This window comes from Tenrec ecaudatus, chromosome X, assembly GCF_050624435.1.
Source record: "Tenrec ecaudatus isolate mTenEca1 chromosome X, mTenEca1.hap1, whole genome shotgun sequence".
NCBI lineage: Eukaryota > Metazoa > Chordata > Mammalia > Afrosoricida > Tenrecidae > Tenrec > Tenrec ecaudatus.
The window spans coordinates 95,274,541-95,280,878 of record NC_134548.1 but is presented as its reverse complement, the minus strand read 5'-3'; the positions used below and the strand labels follow the sequence as shown (position 1 = coordinate 95,280,878).

General features: G+C 39.2%; 1 pseudogene; it reads right to left on the bottom strand.

Moving 5' to 3' along the window:
- Positions 1–5,695: 5,695 nt before the first annotated feature.
- Positions 5,696–6,109, bottom strand: LOC142433540 (adenosine 5'-monophosphoramidase HINT1 pseudogene; annotated as a pseudogene).
- Between the last annotated feature and the right edge of the window lie 229 nt (positions 6,110–6,338).

Here is a 6,338-nt window from a genome sequence, read left to right as displayed (position 1 = left end):
TTTATTTTATATTTATTTTTAACAGCTTCATATTGAACCTGAGATTTACCATATAGAGGTTGAGTGGCAAACATATTTCCAATAACAAAGCACCCCAAAATAGTTGATAATTGTTATTCATATGCATTACCAAGAATAACAATGTATTCATAATCATAATTATTTGACTTTGGGTTGTGATATTTTATTTTACATAATGAGTACTGACAAAGGAGAAAATCAAAGACATATTTGAACTATAAATATATGTTATTGCCTTTTAAGATTCTTTAGATTTCTCTTTTTAACATACATGTTGATAGCTTCTTAGAGCATCTAAATTTTCATTTTTAAACCACATATTTGCCAGAGGGCCATTTTGTGCACTTATTTGTATTTGATTGTATCTGTCTGTCATTGAGGATTTACTAAATAATATGCAATGTTTGCTCTAGTATTACAAAGGAATAAGTGGACAGGCTATAAATGAATAATAAAAATTCCACAGTATGTATGTAATGGTGATTTTTAATGACGTGGTAGTTTTAATCAAAAGTAAACAGATAAGTCTGGGAGGCTGGCCCCAGCACCATAAATTAAGTGGATTCCTGCCCCTCCCCCGAAAAGAATTTGTTCCAAAGGACGACATTGACTCTGCAGCTCTGGGAGATGGACATATTTGATCAGAGCACACGGGAGCAGATGAAGGGGCAGGAGGAGAGAGTGGAGCACAGCCTGGCCCACCAGGCAGTGATGATGATGTTCCTGAGTAGAGCAGCCAGTCCACAGAGAGAACAACATGGCTGGCCCTACTATTAGACATGATGCCCCTCAGTGACTAAGGGCGATACAGGGGACAGCACCGGAGACACAATGTGGGAATTGCACCTGACCTGATCCCACCACACCGAGGCAAATCACTGGGGGAGTGCAGAGGAACAGCAAGGGAATGGAGTGGCAAGGTCCCCAGGGATTGCTGAAAGTGGACTTTGGGGCCAGGGCGTGGTGCCCTAACAGACTGGACTGGAAAACGCTCCTAAGGGCCAGCAAACGATCCCTGAACTAACTACAAGCTTTTCTCTTGTGAACTGTTTTGTTCTGTTCTTTGTCAGTGGTTTGTTTTTGTTGTTTTGTTGTCTGGTTGTATACTGTTGCTTTGTTTTCCTCTGTCTAGTTTTCGTGCATGTTAGTGACTCCACAGGTCTGTCTGAATAGGACAGGCTGGATGAACTATCTGGAGGAAAAACAACGGGACCGACAGTTCCGGAGGGACTTGGGGTGGGGGGGTAGGGGGGGTAAGGAAGTGGTGTTAACAAACCCAGGGACAAGGAAAATACATGGGACCCCAAATGGTAGAGAAGGGGGAGTGGCAGGCCTGGTGGGAAATGATCAAGGGTAAGGTTGCTTAGAGAAGAGGTATACTCTAGCCCAGGTGGCGATGAAGCATGGTAGTAGGGCAGGAGGAAAGTCAAGGGAGATGGAGGAAAGAGCTAGGAGTCAAAGGTCATTCATGGAGGTCTAGACGAAGACATGTACATGCAAATATATATAGGAGGATGGGGAAATAGATCTATGTGTCTATATTTATAGGTCAAGTATTAATGTGGCGGAAGGACCTTGGGCCTCTACTAAAACACTCCCTCAATGCATGAATACCTTCTTTTATTAAATTGGAACTCTATGATGCTCACTATCCTGACACAACGGCTGGAGCCAAAGTGGGTAAACAAGTAAATGTGGTGAAGAAAGTTGATGGTGCCCAGCTATCAAAAGAGATAGTGACTGGGGTCTTAAAGGCTTGAAGATAAACAAGCGGCCATCTAGCTCAGAAGCAACAAAGTCCACATGGAAGAACACACCAGCCTGTGTGATCGAGTGGTCCCAAAGGGATCAGTTACCAGGCATCAAAGAACAAAAAATCATATCATTGGCTGCACACCTCCATGATAGGATCGCTGAAGACAAATGGGTGCATAAGCAAATGTGGTGAAGAAAGATGATGGTGCCCGGCTATCAAAAGAGATAGTGTCTGGGGTCTTAAAGGCTTGAAGGTGAACAAGCGGCCATCTAGCTCAGAAGAAAATAAGCCTACATGGAAGAAGCACACCGGCCAGTGCGATCACGAGGTGCCCAAGGGACCAGGTATAAGGCATCATGGAAAAAAAAAGAGATAAGTGTGTGTTTATGTATGTGTATATATGTGTATATGTATATATGTATATGTATATATGCATATATATATATCATATTAAATGAAGGGGGAAGTGCAGAGTGGAGACCCAAGGCCCAAGTGTCGGCCAATGGAGATCCCCTCATAGAGGGGTTTAGGAGAGGAGATGGGTTAATTAGGGTGTGAGGTAGTATCGATGAAGAACACAGCTTTCCCCCAGATCCTGGATACTTCCTCCCCCCAACTACCATGATCCAAATTCTACCTTGCAGGGCTGGATAGAACAGAGGCTGTACACTGGTACATATGAGGGCTGGAGGTACAGGGAATCCAGGGTGGATGATACCTTCAGGACCAAGGGTGTGAGGGACGTTGCTGGGAGAGTGGAGGGTGAGTGGGTTGGAAAGGGGGAACTGATTACAAGGATCCACATATGACCTCTTCCCTGGGAGAGGGACAGCAGAGAAGGGGGGAAGGGAGACTCCGGATAGGGCAAGATATGACAAAATAACGATGTATAAATTACCAAGGGCACATGAGGGAGGAGGGAATGGGGAGGGAGGGGGGAAAAAAGAGGACCTGATGCAAGGGGCTTAAGTGGAGAGCAAATGCCTTGAGAATGATTGGGGCAGGGAATGTATGGATGTGCTTTATACAATTGATGTATGTATATGTATGGATGGTGATAAGAGTTGTATGAGTCCCTAATAAAATGTAAAAGAAGAAAAGAGAAAAAATGATTAGGCAAAGACTGTACAGATGTGCTTTATACAATTGATGTATGTATATGTATGAACTGTGAAAAGTTTTGTATGAGCCCCAATAAATTGTTTAAAAAAAAGTGAAAAGATAAAATGAATATAACAATGTTTACCTAAATTTGGCCACTATGAAATCTGTTCTGTTGATCAAGCAATCAGACAATGGAGTGTACTTTATCCTGTAAACATGAGCCTGATTTTTAAATTTTAGTTTATTATTCTACAAACATTTATTAAAAATGTATCAAAAGATACAATGTTGAATAATACATAATGGCTACTGCCGAGGAACTCACATTGTAGTGAAGGTAAAAGGCATACAAATAAATTAAAATACTGACATATACAAAGGGTTACCCTCCAAAAACAGAACTGTGCTTGGCAGAGTAGAGCTTTCATAGTACACACTTTCCCCATGAGGCGATCATCCAGCAACTCACTCTGAGTTAGTGCACCCCTGGGAGTTGCCTGGGAAGGTTCTCTCTGGTCACAGTGATTTTTTTTTCATAAAAGCAGTTTCCCTGGATCTTGTGTTTTTGTGATGGCTGGCTTAAGAGAAGAGCGTGCAGCTGTGAAATTTTGTTTCCTGCTCAGGAAAAATGCTGCAAAAACTCTTGTGATGTTGAACAACTTACCAGGACAGCGCTCTTGGGAAAAACTCAAGTGTACAAATGGTTTTCTCTTTTCAAAAAAAAGGTGAAATGTTGATTGATGACAAACCTCATTCTTCACGTTTATCAGCTTCCCAAATGGATGGAAATACTGACATAGTGCATTTGGAGTCCTTTCCACCAGGTCATTCCATCAAACTTTCTATTTAGAGGTTCTGAAAAGATTGTGTTACAGTGTGCAACAAAAAAGGCCTAATTTGTTGCAGATGGGGGACTGGTTTTGCCACCACATCAATGCACCTGCTCTGTGTGCCACTTTTAGGCAATAAAACAGCATTCTTCTCTTGACCCGCCCACATTACTCTCCTGACTTCACTTCATGCGACTTTTTTTTTCAATGTGAATGTAAAGGGACATTAAAGGACAGCAATTTGATGAGGTGGAAGAGGTAAAGAGAACAATGAGGGCGGGGCTGTCAGCATCATCATCCAAAAAGATGAGTTTTTAAAATGTTTCCAAGAATAGAATCACAGATTTGACAAATGTGTTAAGTGTAATGGAGAGTACTTTGAACTTTATAAGGTGGCTTTGTAAAAAAAATCAAATTCATAGTTTTGAAAAAAATCTGGGTGTTCTTGGTTACCCCTTCATATACACATTGACTACCATCCCTGGAAGTCCTCATTCATGTTAACCTCTCTGGCAGTCTTCCCTTATTTCTCAGGACCAGGGTGTTTGTTCCTGCTCTGTAAATATGTAAGCTACTTAAAGTTGTAAATATCCTTATTGCATGGCTCTCAGCACTACAAATTCACATTTTCCAAAAAGTCATATACAAAACTAATACCTATATAAACAAAAATACAAAAAAGTTATCATTAAGCTGATTCTCAGCATTCTACAGCCAGGGTTCCTGAGGCTGTGCTCTCTGTTTGAGCAGACCATCACCCCTTTCTCACATGGAGCAGTTTGCAGGTTTTAATCACCGAGCTTGCAATTAGCTTTAACACTGCATGGACACATATCAAGTGATTATTGTGCCGAAAACAATGGATGAGCTGAAGCAAAATAAGTTTCAATATTAAAGGGTGATTTGATTTAGGAAATAACATTTAAACTGGAACTTGAAGGGCTAACAGACATGGCAGAAGGCAATTTTCACCATACCCACACGTGCAAAATGTATGAGGAAAAATGGCATATTCAAAATAAAATGAGGAGTCCTTTATTATTGGTACATGACCAGGTAGATAGATTTATATGTGAAGAAGATGGAGTGATGGTGTGGATATAGTTTTTGAAGGCTTTATTATGAGAGGAAGTAATAAAAATGTATTTTAGTATAGTGTTATGCATACACATACTCAGCAAACACTTTCTACTTACTTAGAACATGAGCAACTATTACAGATGGACTTCAGGTTACAAATGTATCTGTTCCTAATTATGTCATTAAATTGAATTTGAGTTAAATCAAAACAGGGGCATACTGTTCTTATTTAGTCTTGCTTCTGCACGTGAAAAGCCTCAAACACCTTGCAATGATTTCAAAGTTGCATAACTCTTCATGGGAGAAAAAAGTCTGGTCTTCCTTCCTTGGAGTGGTTTGTAGTTTCAAACTGCTGACCTTGCAGTTAGCAGCTTAATTCATAGCCCAGTATGCCACCAGGGCTCCTCAAATGTTTTATAGGAAGAGCAACTTTACATAACATTAAAAGTCAAGTAAAAATTATCCTTTAATCAGAAGTTCGTAATCCAGGAGCTTATTGCACATGGCTCTCTGTCTGTTATTTTCAGCACATATAACCCTTAAAATAATTTAATTTTACAATATTTATTGTACACATATTTTTATTTAATAAATATTTCATATAGAAATTCACTGAATTGTGATCTTCATTGGGAGAAGCACCTTATAGTTTTATTTAATGCTACTAAAAATCTGTTAAATTAATTCATTCAACAAATATTTTATTGATAACCATTTTTTAAGAGCTAAGCCTTTTTTAGATTCTGTGGTTAAGGCAAAAACTTAAAAAAAAGACAAGCAAGGTCCCTTATTTATTTTAATCGTTCAACAATGTCTTATTATGTATGGGTTTTTTACCCTCCATTATTTCCTCTAATCTCTCTATACAATGGCATATATAATACATTTGAACTTGCCAACCTGATCATTGCCTAAAAAAGGGATATGCATCTTTCAAAGCATGTTTAACCGGAAGGCAATACATCTGCTGACCACTGAGAACATGAAGATGGACGTGAGAGATAAACTATCCCCGATCCAAATCTTCAGTCACTATAATTCAATAACCCTTGTTCAAGCCCAGATTGGCAGCACATTTCTTGCCAAAAATTATTAGATGTCCAAGTAGGTTTTCATCATCATCTTCTGCTACAGAAATCTGGGAAATATATTTCTTAGGAATTACCATAAAATGTGCTTGCATGGAATTGTCATGAAAAGCAAGACACCAGTTATCCTCAAAAATTATTTTGGCTGGTATTTCTTTGGGGATGATCTTTCTGAAGGTTGTGTCCCCACCAGGTCGGAGGACCTGAGTCTTGGCTATCTCATCTGCCATCTCGGCTTCCCTACTGTGCCACCACAGGATCTGTTCTTTAATGTATCTTTAATGGAAGCACACAAGAAGTTGAGTATAATGGAGGAAAGTAGGGAGTAATACTTTTAGATACAATATGAATTAATAAAATAAAGTAATGTAATTATTTTCAATCTATCACATTTAAAATTTTGACTCTATTTTGTATATTATTTTTCTATTGATATTTCACTAACTTTTATAGAATAAA